The sequence below is a fragment of the Taudactylus pleione genome, unplaced genomic scaffold (genome assembly GCF_031769625.1).
Source record: "Taudactylus pleione unplaced genomic scaffold, aTauple2 ptg000695l, whole genome shotgun sequence".
Lineage (NCBI taxonomy): Eukaryota > Metazoa > Chordata > Amphibia > Anura > Myobatrachidae > Taudactylus > Taudactylus pleione.
In genome coordinates this window covers 4,341,503-4,364,916 of record NW_028285097.1, presented here as the reverse complement: position 1 = coordinate 4,364,916, position 23,414 = coordinate 4,341,503, and positions in this window count along the sequence as shown.

Genomic DNA, 23,414 nt, shown 5'->3' with positions numbered 1-23,414 from the left:
GCATAACCCCTGTTTTCGGTTACAGGAAATTTACCAAATGTGCATGATATGAGGTAAAAGTATCCGGAGACAGACTTTAGCGAGAGGGAGTGTTAGCTCTGCAGCGCACTCCTTTCTATCTCCTTTTCCTGCATTGTAGCTTAGCATCCATTGATACCAAGATGGACGTCACAAGCCCTTACAGAGCACACACAACGCCATCTTGTATATGTCTCCTATGAGAGAGATGTCTGTACACGTGTTACACCACACGGATATGCACCATATTGTTCCTCCAGATAAGTAGTAACCTAGATATCACTGCTACTGCTGTCTCTGGTAACATAACCGCTTACTCTGTATTACGTTTTGTTACCGTTGCCAATGGCTGTTATCCTGAATAAATCTCCATACCTGCTTATGGATAAACTGTCTGGACTAATCTCCTTTTCACATGTTCCCGATGCCTGTTGTTCTACACCTATAGGACATATCAACATTATAGCCCCAGCCCACAGGATAACCCATTGTGCTTTACAACTGGGAACAAAACAGTATTTAAACAAGACTGGCTAATAACATATACAATAATATATCTTATGTATAGAGGGGATGTAATTGGGTAGGATAGTTTATGGAGGTTATATGGGTGGTTCTGGACTATGCTAAGTGGCCTGAAGAGTTGAATTTTCAGGGAACACTTGAAGGTTTGGAGACTAGAGTAAAATCTTATTCTGCATGTTAGGGCATTCCACACAGTGGATGCAGCCTGAATACAGTCCTGTAACCATGACTGGGAGACACAGATCTTGTAGAGTAATGTGTAGTAATGACAATCCGTATTTTCTATCTCACAATTCCAGACATAAATAAATCATCTAAAAAGAATAAGCCGATATTAAGAGCTGAAATTTTCATGACACCAGTATATGGGGAAATACTAGTCCTCTGTGTACACAATACAAAAATGCCATTTTTGGCAGACCTTTCTTTACTGTATTTCCTATCACAAGCATGGCTTTGGTATATTATGTTGACTGGGACAATGTTGACATTCATAATGTCAACCTTCACTAAGTCGACACTCATGAAATATCGACATGTTCACAATACATTTTTCAGGTATGTCTAACACTAACCCTAATTCCTGCCGGCATTGTGGACATGATGTAATGACATTGCAACACTGCCAGTCAGAGATTGGTAGTGTGCCAGGCAGCACTGCAGAGACTGGAGGGGGCGGGGAGCGGAGGCAGACAGGACTGGAAGAGCGTCAGGCAGCACTGGAGAGGACTGTCGATCGGTGGTGTCAGGCTCATGCCTAGGATCCGCCATTAATCACCTCAGTGCCAAATTCCCCTGACTTCTCGCGTGGTCAGATGTCTGGTGCAGAGGAGAGTGACATGCTGAGGATTATGCCTTAGGCGCGCTTGTCTTCAAGTTGCTGCTCCATAATTTGGTTACTGAGGTTGCCATCATGGGCGCAGCCATGACAGTATTCATCTCGTGACTGACTCTCTGTCCAATGGTAGCATGATCTTTGTCAGCTGATGCTGCCTTCCAATGGACTGCTACCTTTGGGTATTTAACAGGCTCTGGACAACAGGAAGTTGTCTGTACAATGTCGTTACTACTATTGTTTGCTTGCCGTCACTACGTTCCAGGTTCCCTTGTGTTCTACTCTCAAGTCTATTCTAAGTTCCTCCTGTGCCAGCGATGCATCTGAAACACCTTGCCCGCGTACTCAGTACATCCTGCGAGTATAATCACAGCGTCAATCACAGCGTCATCCTCCTGTGCCAGCGGTGCATCTGCAGCACCTTGCCCACGTATTCTGTACAATCACAGCGTCAATCACAGCGTCATTCTACTGTGCCAGCGGTGCATCGGAACACCTTGCCCGCTCACTCAGTACATCCTATGAGTACAATCACGGCATCATCCTCCTGTGCCAGTGGCGCACATTAACACCTAGCCCACGTAATCAGTACATTCTTCGAGTGCAACTACCATGTATACATCCTGTGCCAGTGGTCATCTGATACCTTGCCTGCATACAGTACTTAGTTCTACATCCTCATACAGTGGCCTAGCTAGTGCTTCTTTCTGAAGTACAAACCTTCTGGGCATCATCAGTGTTCTATTCTCCATTCCCCATGTGATCAGATACCTGATCAGAGAGCTTTGACCTGCTTGCTGGGTGCAGCTTAAACCCATATCCCGCTTGGAGGGGTCACTGGTGAACACCTACCAGCAGCTTAGACTCCGTGCCTTTGGTTGGGTCTCATCAACATCCGATACTAGTGGATGAGGTCCGATTCATTCCATAACCCCGGGCCTCAGCTTCCAGCTCCTTAGTAGGAGATCCTTTTGAGTCATTCATGACAGTTTGTACAGGCCATATGGAAGCTTCAGGATCCCAGGGTGCAGGTGCGCTACAAGATCTCGCCTCTCGCATGGATAATCAGGAGGCAGCACAAAATCAAGTGGCTCAATATTTGCAAGAGCTTTCTGGGCAACTACTTTCCATCCAATCTACCTTGTCCTCGATACTCCCTCCTCCTGCGGTGTCTGCTCCTTTGAATCCTCCAGTCCATCCCCAATTCCTGTAACACATAAGTCTCATCTTCAGTTGGCATCCCCAGAACGCTTCGATGGAAATCCACGACATTGCCGGGGATTCATTAACCAATGTGAGATCCAATTCGAATGTTTGCCACAGAATTTCCCTATGCCTAGGTCTAAGGTGGCTAACATTATTTAATTGCTGATGGGAACCGCCTTTATTGGGTCTCCCCGCTATGGGAACGAGCAGATCCTCTGGTGTATAAATATGAAAATTTTATTTCTTCCTTCAAAAGAATTTTTGAGGAGTCAGGCCGTACTGCCTCGGATTCCTCTGTTCTTCTTCGAGTCCGACAAGGAACTTGTACCGTAGGACAGTACATGATTCAATTTCAGACCATCTCTTCTGAACTGAAATGGAATGAGGAGGCTGTTAAGGCAGCCTTTTTACATGGTCTGTATGTACCAAGAATATCCTGATAAGAGCTATCCTTTGCGATGGCTCCAGACAGAGAGACTTCTGAGTTTGCCATCCCAGAAGTCCCTCTGGCGGATTTCTGCATATGTGGGGGGTGACGGGAAAGATCCTATCGGATCCCTCCTAAGGGGGAGCACCTGAAGGTGGCATTACCCATCATGATGAAGCACTGGAATGCATCACGCTTGGTACATTTAGGGGAATGCGGTAAAACCCCCACATTTTTGCCCTTCAGAACATCCCACCCATAGTACAGTTCAATCAGGTGAGGAGAGCACAATACAGGTTATACAGATTAGGTCACAAGACAGGACATACATATGGGGGTATAAGGGAGTGTCTGATGGGCCTTATAAGAGCATATGAGAAACACTTGGGATGGGGAGCCTTTTTCCTTGTTCGCTCCCCCTCATGTCAAAAGTTGGCTACACCACTATTTGGTGGGCACCAGGGTAATAGTGTAAAGTGAATAAAATGTTAAGCACTGTTGTTGAACTGCAAACCAAAACATAGGGATAAATTCGAGTTTGATCGTGTTTGTTTTTTTAAAAACTCGCTTTGCATCACCAAAACTCAGGTGAGTTTACCGTTTTTAAACTCACAAATTTACTAAGAAGAGAGTATAGCTGAGAGTGAGTTGGCCGATGGTGAAGCAGATCGAGATTTTTCCCCTGAGTAGCAAGTTTAGATGAGATTACTCACCCGAGATTGCAGTGTCTTCTCTCTGCCTAACTCCCGAATAACCAGCCTGCACATATCAGTGAGATATGTGAAGGCTGCTTGTGTGTTGTACCTGTTAAACAAGGATTAAATGTTTAAAAAAATTACGTAGGCTCCCCCTCCCCCCCAAAAAAAGCATTAACAGCCCAGGACTGCTCAGCCAGACTGGTTCCTAAATTTACAGGGAACAAAACATATAGGGTTCCCCCGTAACCAGGGGATCCCCACCTACCCAGAGATCCCTGGCTTGGGCTGATCGGCTTGGGGTGTTAATGCTTTGGCCATGGAGACCCTGTGATAGGGTCTCCTGGCTATGCCATTGCACCCCAGTCGGTTTGAGTCTGGTGCTGGTTTTAAATATACAGGAACCCCTAAGCATTTTCCCCCCTATATTTAAAACTATTTAAAACCAGGACTTGTGCTGCAGCCAGGTGCTGGTTCCAAAATTACAGGGGGAAACCCTACACATTTTGTTTCCCATAATTTTAGGAACCAGGACTGGCTGAGCAGTCAGGGGCTGGTTATGCTTTTGGGGGGGGACCCTATGTCATTAAAAAAAAATACTTTACATTAGGTATACATGCATAAACATACACTTCACACTGATCTGTGTATGTTTCTGCAAAACTCGCAGCTCAGGAGGTGGAGTTTCACAGACGTAGAGATTTGAGGCTGTGTTCCCGGGCTGGGTCCTGGTTCTGGATTTATAGAAACAGCTGCAAGCTGGAAACTACTAGCTTGAATGTCATTTCTGCACATAGATTTGGGTTCCGGATTGGTCCAGTGAGTAACTGGACTCCAAGGGTATATTGGAGGATGGCTGGAGACTGGCTAGGGCCAGAGGGTAACTGGACTCCATGAGTATATTGGTGGATGGCTGGTCATCGGATAGGACCGGAGGGTAACTGGACTTCAGGAGTGTATTGGAGGATGGCCGGCCACCGGATAGGACCGGAGGGTAACTGGACTCCAAGTGTACAGTATATTGGAGGACTGCTGGTTATTGGATAGGACCAGAGGGTAACTGGACTCCAACAGTATATTGGAGGACGACTGGTCACTCACAGCAGCAGCTTACTGACGAAACAGCAGATACACTTTGAGGGAGCACAGTAAGTAAACTCGCTAACAGAGTTATGAGTCCTGTTGCACTGGCAACTTGATACTGCAGCAGGAATCCCTTTATAGAGGCTGCAGGATGCTGATTGGTTGGAAACTGCGAAGGAGCTATTCCATTGGTGGACACGTGAGTGGCTGCACCCATCTTGACGGAGAGCGGTATTCTAACCATGTGGAACGCTGGAGCCGTAGCACAGAGGAGATTGTGAATGCATGAGAGGAGAGGAGACGCTGAAGGAGCCAGCCAGAGAGGATGGAGCCAGTACGGCATCATGTGAGACGCCGCAGGTCAGCGCCCGCAATAGTAAGTAATGGGGTCTGATTCTGGGGTCTCTATGGAGGGTTGTGACAGTGGAGTGTTTGAAACTTCAATTTCTCAGCGAGTTTTCTACAATCTCACCTGAGATTGTCATCTTGATTCTTGGTAAATTCCAGAGTTGTATCTTTTTCATGAAAAGTACTTCCCAGTTTGGCCGATGGTGAGTTGATTCAAGTTTGCAATCTCACCCTAGTTTTTGAGTGAAAAATTATGAGAGCTTTCTCCCAAATTTATGAGATGAAAAACATGCCTAAACTCACCAGAGATTGCAATCTTGACCAAAACTTGAATCTGTACATTTACCTCATAGACACTGTTTATTTTTGTGTTTTCATTAAAACAAACCCCCCCAAAAAATGTATCAGTTTATTAGTCTCCTTAATCCATATGAATCTTCATTCTTCGATCCTGAAATAGTCCAACTAGAGTCCAATAATAAAATACCTGCAGAAAACGAGACTTGCTGTTATTGGTCAGTAACATGAGTGGGTGAAGGTAAATGACCTTGAGAGGGCTATATACAAATGGCCAATCAGAGACAAGTTTTCCCTCTATTTAGATGCAAAATGCTTTTGGCAGATCGCGCACTGACCCCTATTTCATTTGTGTTATAAACCCACAAGGAGTCTCGTTGTTGTTTTGTGCTTTTTTACAACAGTAATTCCCATTGGACTACTTCAGGACATGTAGGAAGGTAAAAAAGTTATAGTACTGTAACTAAGAGGGTGGTCTAAAAATAAAAGTAACACAGAAAAAAGAGATTTGCCCCATAGCACACTGCCCCCCAGCACACTGCATCCTACATGATAATAGAGATTCAGAGGTATTAGTTACATACATTTGCAAATATATGAATAAGCACCAGGCCAATCGTCAAGGCTCCTCTATACTGGCGTCCCTAACATTAAGGGGTTCACGTCCGAGAAGCAAGGCACCCCAAAAAAATTCCAGCCCAGGGAATCACACGAGAAAGGGAAAAAGGTGATAGTGAAGTGTAAAGAAAAGATGTGTAAAGATAAATCAATAAGTGTTAATGAAATGAGAAAGAATTAAAATGACATAAATAATATACAAACAAATAGAGAAGTGATAAAAGTATTCTATGTGAATTAAGTGGTGATGCCCTGAGAAAGGCCCAGTCAGAACCCCCCCCACTCCCAAACGCTCACCCCAAAATAATTATTGCTACATAATGGTAGCACCCACTCTGGGTCATATAATTAATTTTTTTGGGGTGCCTTGCGTCTCGGCAAATCTCTTTTTTCTGTGTTCAGTGTACACCCCGCCCCTTTACAAGCACCTGTGTTATGCAATTAAGCTGATTTGAGCAACTACCATATTTTTTTTGCAGCTAAAAATAAAAGTAGCCATATCTGAGAAGACATGTTTTTAATTTTGCCGCTATGCACACTGACTTTGCGAAATAAAATCCTGCAAATGGTTACATAAATCTCTGGACAGAGGTACAGCTCAATAGCGGGATGGCGGCAACCTCTTGTGTCGGCTCGCTGTGGACAATTAGGCGCACATACAGTATGTAACAAAATGCCCCACGCATCAGCACGTTTGCAACTTTGTAAACGATCTTCAGAATCTTTATGTTTAATATAAGAGGCTGACTATTCTGGCCTATTTACAGTATTTATAGAGCTGGAAAATGTATTTGTGACATTTCCTTTAGATGTCCGAAATCTTACAATCCTCTTGTCGATTCCGGTGCAGCAGAAAGGGGACTTCATGGGGTCATACGGATTTCTATTTTTGGACATGTTAGTTTCATATTGGCTGTCTGGAACTTCTTGTCATTTTCAGCAGCATTTAAACTCCTCTACAATATATCCTCAGTAATAGTAAGTGCTTCTGACAAACAAAACCATCTACCCAGGTAGCGAGGATATTTAGGGACAGGGAGTTATTGCACCGGAAATGTTAAAACACAAAACTTTGGTTGTGAACACAAGAAGCAAATCTTTTTTGTTTTTCTATCTGTCTTTCTTTTGGAAACTAAGAAGGCCAAATATATCGGATTAAAGATTTAAAAATGTCAGCTGATTCAGTTTTGAAACAAAGCCGGTGGGGGTTGTTCTAGTTCTAAAAATGTGAAGCAATATTATTTTTTATTCTGAGATTAGGGTGAATCGATTTTGTTGGTTCTTAAAGTCAACTGTCAGACATGCTGCTAAATGATAAACACAGATTTACATGAAACTCAATGAATAGTTAACACTCAAAAGATTGCCCTAAAGAATCAGGCCAATCACAGTGCCTAAAACTTATAATAGCCTCTCAATGAGCACCAACAAGTGTCACATATCGGTCAGCCACGCATTTCTCCGAGTGATTGTAAGTAGCCCTGGTTAAGGCATATTTGTGTACACACTACATTTGCTATATAACTGTATAAACAGGGGATGCGGTTAATTTGCTGCCGCCTGGAATACCGGCCATCAGAATCCCGACGGTGGAAGGCCGACCCAGAACTAAAGATAGGCGTGGAAATGCTGACGCCTATCTTTAGCCCCCTGACAAAATCCTGACACCCGACATCCCGAATGAGGAAAGTCTAGGTTGTAGCCATGGGAGGGGGGGGGGTAGGGGTAGGTTTAGGCACCCCAGGGAAACTTAGGGTTAGGCAACCCCTGGGAAGGGTTAGGCTAGGTGAGGGGGGTTAGGGTTAGGCAACCCCCGGGGAGGGTTATGTTTAAGGTGCGGGGAGGGGGGGTTAGGCACCACCGGGGGGAGGGTTAGGTTTTACGCAAAAGTTGTAGATTTCAGGTGGCATTCCTGTGAGGTAACAGGGGGTGGTTAGGAAGACACGAGCTTGCTGCGGGCATCTCAATTACAGTGACTGCATCTAAAGACTCTGTAAACTTATATAATTCCTGAATATCACTATCAGAGGGATTTAGGGTCTCATTCAGACCCGGTCGCAAGCACCGAAGTGCTCGCAACCGGGTTGAAAGTTAGCCCTGCGCACGCGCAGCGGCCGCACTGCACGTGCGCAAGCCCCGGAGCGAGAGAGAAACTCTCTCGCTCCGGAGCTCTCTACAAAAGGGGCTGCTGTCGATGTTGATCGACAGCTCGCCCCGTTTTGTAGGCGGGCCGGAGGGTGGTTTAAGGAACACCTACCGTTTTGTGGGCGGCCGCACTGAAATCATCAGTGATGTCAGTGGGGAGTTTCCTGCTCTTTCCCAACCTTAGGGTCTCATCGCAAGCCCCTATGGTCGCGATGGTGTTCACCATCACGACCATCAACCTTGTTGGTCGTTAAGCTGTGGGTGCTAACCCACAGCTTACCTAACGACTAGGAGGCCGCACTTCAAAAATGAAGCAGGCGCCCTCATTCAGAACGAGCGCTCGCTTCTTGCGAGCGCCTCTGAATGAGGGCCTTAGTTATGAGACCGGCGGCCGTGATGCCAACAGTCTCAATACCGACAAACAAGCCCCGACAAGGGACTTAAGATAGGCATCGAAATACTGACACCTATCTTAATCCCGATGCCGGAACACTGGAGAAAGCCATCCCGAATGAGGTAAGCCCGGTGCACCCTTAGCGTTAGCCGTGTGGTGGGTGGGATAGATTTAGGGAGCATAGCAGGGTTACCGTTAGGTTTTTTTGGAGGGAAGGTTAGGGTTAGGCATCCCTAGGGGGTAGGGTCAGGCACCACTGGGGTGGTTAGGGTTAACCCCAAAGGGGTAGGTTTAGGTTTAGGGAGTGTAGCAGATTTAGCGTTAGGGTATTTTTGGGGGAGGTTAGGGTTAGGCACCCCTAGGGGGTAGGGTTAGGGTTAGGCATTATGGGGGACGGTTAAGTTTTGGCACTAACGGGGAGAGTTAGGCTGCACGGTGGGGAGAGTTATGGTTCGGCTACAAGAAGGGAGGGTTAGGATTAGGGGGGGATAAGTATACTTACCTGAACCCTGTCGAGATACCAACCATTGGAATGCCGCTGTCAGTATTCTGACAGGAGGCATTCCGACAGCCGCCATTACATACCCATTCAAGTCTGTACATAAGTCACATTATTAAATGGTTCTTTAAAACAAATGCACAAAAAATATTCTACATCATTCCCAACAAAACAGACTTAATCTGATCTGTAGTAATAGATTTTCTCTTTCCCCTGCAGGGAGAATTGGTGACACTTTGCTGAATTTCATGAGTGTGTTCATTAGCACTGACAGGAGGCTGCTGGGAACGCACGACGCAGTTTGTCTCTGGAATGTTTCCTCTGATTCCTGTATAAATAAGTGAAGAGCTTGTCTGCGCTTTTCTTGGCTATTCTCGAGCATTGTCTTCTATACCGGTGCCACCACAAACGTGCCCATCGTCCACATGTAGCATTTTACCAAACGTACTGATTGTGATGACATTGAGCAGCTACACCAACAAAGGTAATTACGCTGCTCAGTACAGGAAGCGATTGTGTTTTGCGGCAGTCGGTGTAAGAAGAATAAACCAGTGAAGATAATGGGGCTGATTCTAAGGTGCGTACAGAGGCGGGCACAACTGCGTTATTTGTCACAGCTTCATCTGCTTCTTTATACTAATGTGACTACCAACACTGTTCATACTAAGATGCCCACAGTGGTGCTAATCCATCTCTGTGCGTCTTGAGATGCCGCCCCGGTATGCCACAGGTCGCACCATCGAAGCTTGAATCAGCCCTATGGCAGTGTCAGTTCCTCCATGTGACCACGGCGTCCTGTGTCAGCGCTAGTGCATCTTCAGACCCAGCCGCTGTCAGTGACATGTCCACAACATGCCCGCAAAATGCCCGTGTCTGGTGGCTAGCCACCCACCTGCTACCTTATAGAAATGCCCACTGAAATCCACAGCTCTTGCATTCAATTTGGCTCTGCGTCACCCGGCAGTAACCATCTGAACGCAGGCATAATACTTTCAACTAGACATGTGAGGGTTCGGTTTCCTGGAAACTAAACACGCCACCTGGGGTTCAGAGTGATTCCGAGTCCTGTCTAGGGTCTTACAGCCAAGTTCGAAACCCAAAACAAGGCAAAACGTCATCTTCCTGGCGACAGATCTCACGTGTTTTGGATTGCGTATAAAAGTCCCTCCGTCATGATCAGGTGCCATTTCACACAGGAGAGCGGAGGGAGAGGGCGTGGGACAGTGGGCTGGAGCACTGTGAGGCACTGTGATAAAAAACAGCATTAGCACGGCATCAAGGCACCGTTAGGGGGCCATTAGCATTAGATTAGGAGGAGTTAGGTTGAGGAGCTTAATAGGTAGAGCTGGAGACAGGAGTAGGTGTGTGGGAAGTGTGACTGCAGGCGGCAGTGTATGTGTGTCTGTCACACTCACCTCACAATCACACTGCAGTACAAACAAACAGGCTAGCTACTGTCTGTGCTGTTCTTGCTTCTTTCTTAAAGTGAAGATACTGTACTGTGTTTGAGGCTGCTGCACCCCAAGTAGACCTCTTTGTTTTTATTTTTTTCCCCCAGTTATATATATATATATATATACATATACAGTCAGGTGCATAAATATTGGGACATTGACAGAATTTTCAGATTTTGGCCTCTATTCACCACCACAATGGTTTTGAAATGAAACAAACAAGATGTGCTTTACCTGCAGACTTTCAGATTTAATTTGAGGGTAATTACATCCAAATCAGGTGAACGGTGTAGGAATTACAACGGTTTCTATATGTGCCTTCCACTTTTTAAGGGGCCAAAAGTAATGGGACTATCAACTCAAAAGCTATTTCATGGACAGATGTGGGCTATTCCCTCGTTATTTCATTCTCAATGAAGCAGGTAAAAGGTCTGGAGTTGATTCTAGGTGTGACATTTGCAAATGGAATCAGTTGCTGTCGACTCTCAATATGAGATCCAAAGAGCTGTCACTATCAGTGAAGCAAGCCATCATTAGGCTGAAAAATCAAAACAAACCCATCAGAGAGATAGCAAAAACATTAGGTGTGGCCAAATCAACTGTTTGGAACATTCTTAAAAAGAAAGAACGCACCGGAGAGCTCAGCAACACCAAAAGACTCGGAAGACCACGGAAAACAACTGTGGTGGATGACAGAAGAATTATTTCCCTGGTGAAGAAAAACCCCTTCACAACAGTTGGCCAAATCAAGAACACTCTCTGGGAGGTAGGTGTATATGTGTCAAAGTCAACAATCAAGAGAAGACTTCACAAGAGTGAATATAGAGGGTTCATCACAAGATGTAAACCATTGGTGAGCCACAAAAACAAGAAGACCAGATTAGAATTTGCCAAACAACATCTAAAAAAGCCATTACAGTTCTGGAACAACATCCTATGGACAGATGAGACAAAGATCAACTTGTACCAGAGTGATGGGAAGAGAAGAGTATGAAGGGAAAATGCCCCAAGAACAAGCAGGAACTGAAGACATTTGCAGTAGAGGCCTGGCAGAGCATCACCAGGGATGAAACCCAGCGTCTGGTGATGTCTATGCGTTCCAGACTTCAGGCTGTAATTGCCTGCAAAGGATTTGCAACAAAGTATTAAAAAGTGAAAGTTAGATTTAGGATTGTTTAGTTTGTCCCATTACTTTTGGCCCCTTAAAAAGTGGGAGGCACATATGGAAACTGTTGTAATTCCTACACTGTTCACCTGATTTGGATGTAATTACCCACAAATTTAAATTCTGTCAATGTCCCAATATTTATGCACTTGACGGTATATATATATATATATATATATATACCGCCAAATGTCCCGCACTCTCAACTTAGACTTGACATCTTCATGGTGCTTCCAAGGACAACTAGGTCCCAAAATAGAGCTGGATTTCCTAAACGGAAGGATGCACTCACTGTTTTTTAAAAACAACTTTTAAAGTTTATTCATCTTTAGACATCTCGGTGAAGCGAATAAATTTCTGTATTCATGGTCGACGTTTCGGTACAATCATGTACCTTTCTCAAGACCTCAATTCACTGGAAACCGAATATAACAATATCTGTGAAACATGAAGAAAAACATACAATAACCTGTCTATCAGGCTCCTATACGTCAAATGTGACTGAATTATTATCAATCACTAATGGCCTCAGCCATACCATTAACCACCAATATGTGAGCAAAATATAAATGAGTGCACCCACAGCATCAACATGACACCACATGTTATAACATGTGAAAGACTGCATACCTGTGCTCCACTGAAACCAAGGCATAGACAATCGGGGATAATCTAAATATTATACATATATATAATTTATTATTAAGGCTCACAACTAATAACGGTTTTCTACCGTATTCAATACAAAATACTGTTACTTACACATAAGGCCATTAACCGAATTACACCAACATACATCTCTTCACTCATCTCAAAATATCTCCCAACCCGACCTCTCCGCTCAGCACAAGATCTGCGTCTCTCATCCCCGCGCATTACTTGCTCCCATTTACGGTTACAGGACTTTCTTCGGGCTGCACCCACTCTATGGAATGCCTTATCACACACAATAAGACTTACCTCTACTCTTCAATCCTTCAAGCGTTCCCTGAAAACTCACCTCTTCAGACAAGCTTATCAGATTCCAGAACCGACCACAAACCTTCATAGCTTCCATGTCTTATTACATCCCCTCTCACAGTCCAAACATAACCTCACATATTGTCTTTCTTTCACATACTCCTGACATTTTGCCGACATTCCTGTGTGACTGGATCATGCAGCCCACCAAGAAACTCTGCATTCTGGCCGGACCAAATTGCAATATATAGCACCTATCCTTGTGTATCAATGCCTATTTCCCTATAGATTGTAAGCTTGCAAGCAGGGCCCTCTTACCTCTATGTCTGTCTGTTATTACCCTGTTTTGTTCTATCAATGTTTCCAATTGTAAAGCGCAACGGAATATGCTGCGCTATATAAGAAACTGTTAATAAATAAATAAATAATAACGGAGATAAAACTCCTGCTATAGCATTACTATACAAACTGCCGCTAATGGAGACCCAATCCCAGCAGTGATAACAAAAATACCTCCACATGAGCTCGCAGAGTGTGGCCAGACTAAAGAAATTCATAGGAGGACATCAAAACCTGTACATGTAATCACCACGATTATATCAGTGGCACAGTAGGAAACAGGACCTATAGCCACGTGCATTAAACACGGAAGCTTACCTGAAATAGTATGCCTGAAAGCAAACAAAACACCCGCGTGCCTCTGGCGTGCCGAGGCTCCCATTAGCCCCTGCCATGCTGGTAAAGCAGCGCTCAGTTGCAGCTAAAAGCAGCCAGACCGGAAGCGCATGGTCTTAATGAGATCCGCTTCCGCGTGTCACCTATATATATATATATATATACACACATATATGTAAGGTGCGGCACTTGTCCCAAGAAAATCACCCAAGTCAAGGTTAAGTCATCGACGTTTCAGTGTTTTTAATAGACTATCTTCAGGATGCAGAAGTAATAAAAATCCATCTTACCTTATAAACTTCACCCCTATGTGTGTGACTGAGCCAGAGATGAGACAGTGCACCTGCCCGGTGTCTCTGGTCAATGACGTCACCGCGACGTCCACGTAATCAACAAGCTACCCATCACCATGACAATGAACAGAATCAACATAATCAAATGCTGCAAGATAAAATATATATCAAGGAAAAGTACAGGATTGTATAATACATGCATATATATATAATATATATATATATATATATATATATATATAGAAATTTCAGTGATTGCGCATGTTTTAGAACAAACACTGCCCAAAAAAAATATATATATAGTCTCTAGTGAGTCCAGCAATCAAAACACCATTCTAGGGTGATAACTGAGTATTTCCATATGCCACCAGGTCCCAAGTGTTAGCGGACCGCAGCTCTCCACATAGAAAGGACGGATGCCAAGTCCACAAAATCTGTTAATATAAAAAGAGAGGAGAGCGCTCCATGGTGCAGATCAACACAAATTTTATTAAAACATGTACACACGTTGGCACTCTGATGGGTGCCGCTTGTACCTTAGAGCAAACTGTGTGGGCTGGTTACCACGTGATAAGTAAAAATACTCCACCGGTTGCTGTAAGCATTGTACCAGAAGACCGCCGGGCTCACACACCCCGCTGCCGGATACTACGATGTAGACCACAGCCGGTCGGACCACAAGCGGCTGGGACACGCTGGAGGCAACTGGGGATTCCTCCGATGTGCGTCACAGAGGCCCCACCCTAACGCGTTTCGTCATGGACTTCGTCAGGGGGCTGGGCTCTGTGACGCTGCACACACCTCTTCTAGGCTGGTTCAGCCAATCAGTGTGCAAACAAAACGGGCATATACCCGAACATTACCATTCAATTAAAAACATCATATAAATTTTGTTTTAAAAAACATGCATTCATGGTTCTTATTTATAGTGCGCTATTTATAACTGGCTATTCATGGGCGACTTGCCATAGTATTCTCTCGGCAAGTCGTCTACGCTCTGCACACCATAAAGGCACTTATGCATAAACATCATATAATTGACAATTCTAATGTATCTGCGTACAGAAATATAGAGGGAAAATACAGACAAATTCAAATATACATAAAAATACTCTGAAAACATAAATGTATTAGTAAATCCACATGTAGTTATCTTAAAATAAACAGCAGGAGAAGGAACCTACTTCCAGAAAAAACGCCAAGACAGTGGAGTTACCTATCACGTATAAAGGGAGTGATTTCTATCCCTTCATTCAGACCATTAGGAGTCAGGGTATCTAAAGCTAATATCCAATACGTTTCTCTTTTCATCAAATACTTATTCAAGTCACCCCTAAAATCCTTGGTATTTAGCTTTTCAATGCCCTTGAATTTTAGCAAATCAGGATTACTTCCATGGCACTCCTGAAACTGTCTTGGTATACTGTGATTCATGATTTTATTTTTTATATTCCGAGTGTGTTCTAAGATACATATTTTCAGCACTCTCTTGGTTTTGCCGATGTATCTCTTACCACACGGGCAAGTTATCATGTATACAACGCACATGGAGTTACAATTGATAAAACTTTCTATAGAATAAATATGACTCGAATTTTTTTCACAAAAAACATTATTTGTACCCCGTTCTGCTAATTTACAAACTTTGCAGTTACCACACGTGAAGAAACCTTTTATGTCTCCAAGGAAATGTTTGGTGGATCTATTCTGTTCTATGAGCGGGTCTAGTTTACTTTTAGACACATATGATTTAATATTCCTCGCTCTTTTATAGACCATACTGGGACCAGTGTGTAGATATTCAGCAAGTATGGGGTCTAGTTTAAGAATGTGCCAATTTTTCTTAAGTAGATTCTTAATTACATTTGCCCCACCATTAAAATTGGTGACATTTTGTCATAGAACAAGCACAAATAAAAGCCAGGGAAACCGCTAGAGAGGATCTTCTAGTCTATAAAAAAGATAAAGTCAGGGAGTCAAAGATTGGTCAAGAATTCTTTTGTCCATCATAGAACAGAATAGATCCACCAAACATTTCCTTGGAGACATAAAAGGTTTCTTCCCGTGTGGTAACTGCAAAGTTTGTAAATTAGCAGAACGGGGTACAAATAATGTTTTTTGTGGAAAAAATTTGAGTCATATTTATTCTATAGAAAGTTTTATCAATTGTAACTCCCTGTACGTTGTATACATGATAACTTGCCCGTGTGGTCAGAGATACATCGGCAAAACCAAGAGAGTGCTGAAAATACGTATCTTAGCACACACTCGGAATATGAAAAATAAAATCATGATTCACAGTATACCAAGACACTTTCAGGAGTGCCATGGAAGTAATCCTGATTTGCTGAAATTCAAGGGCATTGAAAAGCTAAATACCAAGGATTTTAGGGGTGACTTGAATAATTATTTGATGAAAAGAGAAACGTATTGGATATTAGCTTTAGATACCCTGACTCCTAATGGTCTGAATGAAGGGATACAAATCACTCCCTTTATACGTGATAGGTAACTCCACTGTCTTGGCGTTTTTTCTGGAAGTAGGTTCCTTCTCCTGCTGTTTATTTTAAGATAACTACATGTGGATTTACTAATACATTTATGTTTTCAGAGTATTTTTATGTATATTTGAATTTGTCTGTATTTTTCCTCTATATTTCTGTACGCAGATACATTAGAATTGTCAATTATACGATGTTTATGCATAAGTGCCTTTATGGTGTGCAGAGCGTAGACGACTTGCCGAGAGAATACTATGGCAAGTCGCCCATGAATAGCCAGTTATAAATAGCGCACTATAAATAAGAACCATGAATGCATGTTTTTTAAAACGAAATTTATATGATGCTTTTAATTGAATGGTAATGTTCGGGTATATGCCCATTTTGTTTGCACACTGATTGGCTGAACCAGCCTAGAAGAGGTGTGTGCAGCGTCACAGAGCCCAGCCCTCTGACGAAGTCCATGACGAAACGCGTTAGGGTGAGGCCTCTGTGACGCACATCGTAGGAATCCCCAGTTGCCTCCAGCGTGTCCCAGCCGCTTGTGGTCCGACCGGCTGTGGTCTACATCATAGTATCTGGCAGCGGGGTGTGTGAGCCCGGCGGTCTTCTGGTACAATGCCTACAGCAACAGGTGGAGTATTTTTACACATCACGTGGTAACCAGCCCACACAGTTTGCTCTAAGGTACAAGCGGCACCCATCAGAGTGCCAACGTGTGTACATGTTTTAATAAAATTTGTGTTGATCTGCACCATGGAGCGCTCTCCTCTCTTTTTATATTAATATATATATATATATATATAATCACTTAAAACAGAAGAAAGTGGCTTCCCTTAATGCAAAAAAAGAGAAACACATTCCTACAGTAAGATCAAAACATCAAGCAATAAAACCTGATACTAACAATAATAGCAATCACAGCTAGAATACCAGTATCAAAACTACTAAAAATGTATCTAATTAATGAAGTAAATAATAGACAAAATAGGTAATAAACACAGGAGTAGAAAATTATTAAGTGTACAAATATTAATAGAAACATGAAAGGGACAAGTTCTCAATTAAACCGCGAGGAGCAATAACACTGAGACAGTGTATCCACCTCGCTTCACACTGTAAAAATGTATACAGTATATAAAATGCAATATATTCCTGTTTAACTTCAAAACAAAAAAAACCCTGCAGTCTTTTCTAATTATATTTAAAAATGATATTATGTATTTCAAGAAGCGTGTGTTCAGTTCAGACAAGTGATGCAGCGTATATTACTGTTCTGTGAGCAGTGGTGTCCTAACTCTAATCTGTACCCAAAAACAGTTCTCACAAAGACCTATTCCTCCAGGTGTGTGCAAACAATTGACAGTGACTTTTATTTGTGTAAAAAACAAAGCCATTAGTGAAAAAAAAAAGTGCATAGTGTGCTATACTTCCAGTGTAAGCGACGGTGTGCACAGTGGTTGTGTGCGGTAGTGTCCACCCTTAATCTCCACCCCAAAACAATTCTCACAAAGATGACACAATATATTCTGCTTCAGTTTCAATCAATCAATTAATCAATCAGTAAATCAATAATTTCTTTACCTTGCTTCCACTAAATAGTACAGAAATACAGAACAGCTAAGCAACAAATGCAGTGTACATATGATTGGGCAAGTAGTAGTCACAGTTTCCACAGTCTTACAGCGTTTCATTACAACCCAGGCAGAATGAGTTTCTAAAGGGCTATAAGCTCTTATTTATTAAAAATTTTTTATCATTATTAGCATTTACTTATATAGTACCAGCATACTCCATTGTGCTATAAAGCTGTAGGGACTTTGCAGTTGCCAATGCTTGCTGCTTTATGTCCCATGCTCTGTGAATGGACTTCCTCACCATATCTACTTGGCAACATTTTTTTATTTGTTTTCGTGAATTCATTTACTGATGGCTCAAACCCGAATTGAATCATCCAACTCCAGGGAAGGTAAAAGGTTCAAATGAAAGGAATACCGGACCAGCTTTCAAATTTGACTCCCAAAGAAACCAAGAAAATGTGTTCCCTCCCAGTTACCTAAAGTTGAAGTGATAATGTATGTCTACAATAATATTTGACTTTTATATGTTTTTTCTATAGATTTCATGTTCCCTTTTAATGGTATTTATAGCAGATGTTTTCTAAGTTTCATCATTATTTATTACCATTTCCCATAGGGGGTGGCCCATTTTTAAACAGAACAGTGTAATACCGATCTTAGTGTCACATAGAGCCAAGTCTACAGACTGACCGGAAGTGCAAGTTTCATCACTTCCAGCATACACTGGTGGAATACGGAGCCACGTGTTCCAGCAGTGACGGTGGCAAAGTGCACCACCTCAGTGCAACATGTGACATAGACACCGGATATTAATTTTATTATTATGATATTTGTATAAAAAAAACAATATACATACATAATGAATTAGCACACATGTGGGTGTGTATATATATATATAAATAACATTCTGGTATTTCTATAATTAGGATAAATATACTTAATCAGACTAAGATTTCTACCTATTACTTAAACCCTGGGACAATCTTGTTATATAAACCTTTTTCACAGGACTGACAGGTGTTTGCATTTATTTGTGGAGTTGATAACTGATTGGTTCGGCTCAGGATAAATAGACAGAGAGAAGGGAGTATGATTGCGGGTATCCTTCCTTGTGGCAAAACGCGCATCAAGCATTCTGGCTGGGCCAGCTGATTCACTCACTGATTTGAAACTACACACTGACACTTGTGACCACATGCAGGACGGAGGACGTCTACATACCGCGCTGGCCGTTTTCTCCTTCGGTGCAGATTGACTGGCCGCGGCCCCGCTGAATGACCAGGGTGATACAGTACGGCACGACTAAGGGAACTTCCCCATTAGCCGACCCAACTATTCCCGGGCAAATCAGCTGACCACGGTGCCAGCACCAAGCACTTCGGCTGACTGATTCATGAGACCGGGTGCCATGAGTATACCCAGCCATTAGGGCTATGTGCCCACCAAGCTCCTGACACACTCATTTGATCATTATGTACAGTAGTGTCTATAGGAAGCGTTGACCATGGATGGCACTATAGCCCTACTAGAAAACCTACTCTCAGTACAGCAATAATGCAACCCTTTCATTGTTGGGTTCAATCCATTCAAACCAATATACCAACAAGCATGTAGCTTTTCTTTCACTTCAGGTATTCAGCCTAACTGATGTGGGCGCATTTTGACTATGCAATGCTTCTGGTAACAGAGTCAACCTAACGCCTTTAAACTCGTTAACAGTCTCCACACCTGTTCTGTTGTTTCATGAGACACTAGTTCCTCTCACTCTCTCATCACTCCACTCAGGGAATGACAGCAGAAGTGGGGAGACATCTTTGTGAATCACTTTATTCTATCTACTCCATCTATGTGAAATTTGTTAACACCAATATAAATTTAAACATACCCATTACTGGATGGGTGACACCACTGTTTGTAACTCTGGCCCTGATTCAGAGCATGATGCTCTGACAGAACGCTCGCTCTGAATCAGGGCCGGGTTTTTTGATCAAGACCATCACGACCATCAGGCTTGCGACGAGACCCTTGTGGTAGGGTCTCGTGGCCGCAAGCCCCAGAGAGATTTCGGCTCACTCAACGTCGACAGCTCACCCCCTTTGATGCGAGACCCGGAGCAACGGAGTGCTCGTCGCTATCCGGATCTCGCGCATGCGCACGACAGAGCCGGCTCTGTCGTGCGCATGCGCTCTGGGCCACCATCGACCCGGTTGCGAGCGCTCAGCGCTTGCGACCGGGTCTGAATCAGGCCCTTTGTGTAATGACAGATAAACAGAGGCATGATGACTATAACCCTGATTATGAATATGACTTCAACTTAAGGCAGTATATCCTTGTTTTCCTGGTTATCATAGAGACAAGTGTCTCAAATTGCCAGGATTCATTTGTTACATGCCGACAGCCTAAACTGTTATATGATAATATTTTTCTGGTTTGAAGGGGACAATTGTTTCAAAAGTATTCTAGATTATTGTTATATATATGCAGATTTAATGTGAATGTTTCGTTTTCAGCATATTTCATGTTGTTAATTGAATTATTTAATTGTCTGCCACATATTGACAGTTCTATCTGATACATTTTCCTGATCTGAAGGGGACAACTGCTTCAGATTTACATCAGCTTATTGTCCACATTTGAGTGCATCCAATGCAACAATTCTTGTTTCAATGTACTTTATGTTGCCAATTGCTTCATTGAACTGACTTATTTGTGATAATATCCTGCAAGGAAAGCTTCTACTTGTTCTCAATACTGTGTGAAGTATCAGTTTGAAACTGTCTATTACATGTTAACACTCTTCTACACTTGGAAGGGAACAACTGTCTCATAACCATCTCAGATTGCTCATAATACAATCATATTTTCAATATAATATTTGTTGTAATTTGGTCTCTTTGTAGTCTGTATATTTGAATGTAAGTGCTTATCTGACAAATGCTTGTAACTGAGAGTATTACTCCTTACATAGCCCACTGAGGAAATGAATAATTATGTCTCAGAGTAGGAGTATTTCTTATGAATATTTTCGCCATATTTGATTAACATTGAAGAGTCAATTGTGGACTCTGTCACCTTGTCACCTTGTCCCTAATTACACATAGAAATGGTGTTCATCTGTATAACACTATTCATATATTTTAAGAGTATACTAATTAAACTAATATTTTAATATTATCATTATCTCTCAATATAAAATTATTTTTGATTAAGAGTGCCCCACAAAGGAATCAGCTTTTTTTCTTGTGTTTACAAGAATTTTCTGTATGCCATTTAGGGGTGTGCACCGGCCACTTTTCGTGTTTTGTGTTTTGGTTTTGGATCTGGATCTTTCTTCGTGTTTTGGATCTGGATTGGTTTTGTCAAAACCACCCTTCCGTGTTTTGGGTTCTGGGTTTTGTGTTTTGGATCGGTATTTTTTTAAAAAAAGCATAAAAACAGCTAAAATCACAGAATTTGTGGGTTTTTCTGCTCCTATGCAATTATTAACCTCAATAACCCTACTTTCCACTCATTTCCAGTCTATTCTGAACACCTCACACCTCACAATAGTGTTTTTATATCCAAAAGGTTGCACCGAGGTAGCTGGATGACTATGCTAAGAGATACGAGTGGGCGGCACAAACACGTGGTCCATCTAGGAGTGACACTGCAGTGGCAGACAGGATGGCAGTTTGAAAAACTAGGCCCCAAACAGTACATACTGCAAAGAAAAAAAAGAGGTGCAAGATGGAATTGTCCTTGGGCCCTCCCACACACCCTTATGTTGTATAAACAGGACATGCACACTTTAACAAACCAAACATTTCAGCGCCAGGGTCTGCCACACGACTGTGGCTGAAATGATTGGTTCATTTGGGCCCCCACAAAACAAGCTGGCAATTAATCTGTCCCTGCACAAACTGGCTCTATGGAGGCAAGATGTCGTCCTCATCCTCCTCATCCACCGATTCCTCACCCTCTTCAGTGTTGTGTACATCCTCATCCTCACAGAGTATTAATTCGTCCCCGCTGGAATCCACAACCACAGGTCCCTCTGTACGTTCTGGAGGCTGGTCTCCCTGGAAGAGTTGATAATTCATTTTATGAACATCATCTTCTCCACATTTTGTGGAAGCAACCTCCTACGCCTTTCGCTGACAAGGTTCCCGGCTGCACTAAACACTCTTTCGGAGTACACACTGGAGGGGGGGCAACTCAGGTAAAATAGAGCCAGTTTGTACAGGGACCTCCAAATTGCTTCTTTTTCCTGCCAGTACAGGTACGGACTGTCTGACATGCCTACTTGGATGCTGTCACCGATGTAATCCTTTAACAGACAGATGCACGCTTGTCGCTGCTGCTTTGAGGATGCAGGTGGAATCTAGACGGGATTTGGAACCGGGGACACACTACCTCCAACAATTGTCTAAATCCCACTGCACTAATGTCGGATACCGGACGCACGTCTAACACCAACATAGCAGTCAAGGCCTCAGTTATACGTTTTGCTTCAGGATGACTGCTGTCGTACTTCATCCTCATCGCTAGGGACTGTTGGAGGGTCAATTGTTTAGTAAAAGTAGTGATGTTCCTACTTCCTCTCTGGGATGATGAACAACTCCCAGCAGCAGCAACAGCACTAGGAGGAAGTGGTTCTTGATCTTTCCCTATTTTATTTTTATCGGAGAAAGTTTGGTCCTCCATTTACGTTATATTGATATATAGGTGCTGCTAAGGCGCACACAAACACAGAAAATATTTATTTATTTTTGCTGGAGAGTAGTGCACTTTGTGGGTTACACCACCCTTTAAGAAATGAGCCAGCCGGCTCTTTACTTATGGGACACAGGCGCACGCTTGGCGCTGCTCCTTTGTTGATGCACGTGCAGCCACAGTGCACACAATTCACAAACACAGAAAATATTTTTTTATTTGGTTTGGAGTGTACTTTGGGGGTTACAGCACCCTTTAACGGTCAAGCCAGCTGGCCCTTTACTTATGACACAGGCGCACGCTTGGCACTACTTTGTTGATGCACGTGCGGCTACTGCGCACACAATTCACAAACACAGAAAATATTTTTCTATTTGGTTTGGACTGGAGTGTACTTTGGGGGTTACAGCACTCTTTAACGGTCAAGCCAGCCGGCCCTTTACTTATGATACAGGCGCACGCTTGGCACTACTTTGTTGATGCACATGCGGCTACTGCGCACACAATTCACAAACACAGAAAATATTTTTTTATTTGGTTTGGAGTGTACTTTGGCTTTGGGGGTTACAGCACCCTTAACGGTCAAGCCAGCCGGCCCTTTACTTATGACACAGGCGCACGCTTGGCACTACTTTGTTGATGCACGTGCGGCTACTGCGCACACAATTCACAAACACAGAAAATATTTTTTTATTTGGTTTGGAGTGTACTTTGGGGGTTACAGCACCCTTTAATGGTCAAGCCAGATGGCCCTTTACTTATGATACAGGCGCACGCTTGGCACTACTTTGTTGATGCACGTGCGGCTACTGCGCACACAATTCACAAACACAGAAAATATTTTTTTATTTGGTTTGGACTGGAGTGTACTTTGGGGGTTACAGCACCCTTTAACGGTCAAGCCAGCCGGCCCTTTACTTATGACACAGGCGCACGCTTGGCACTACTTTGTTGATTCACGTGCGGCTACTGCGTACACAATTCACAAACACAGAAAATATATT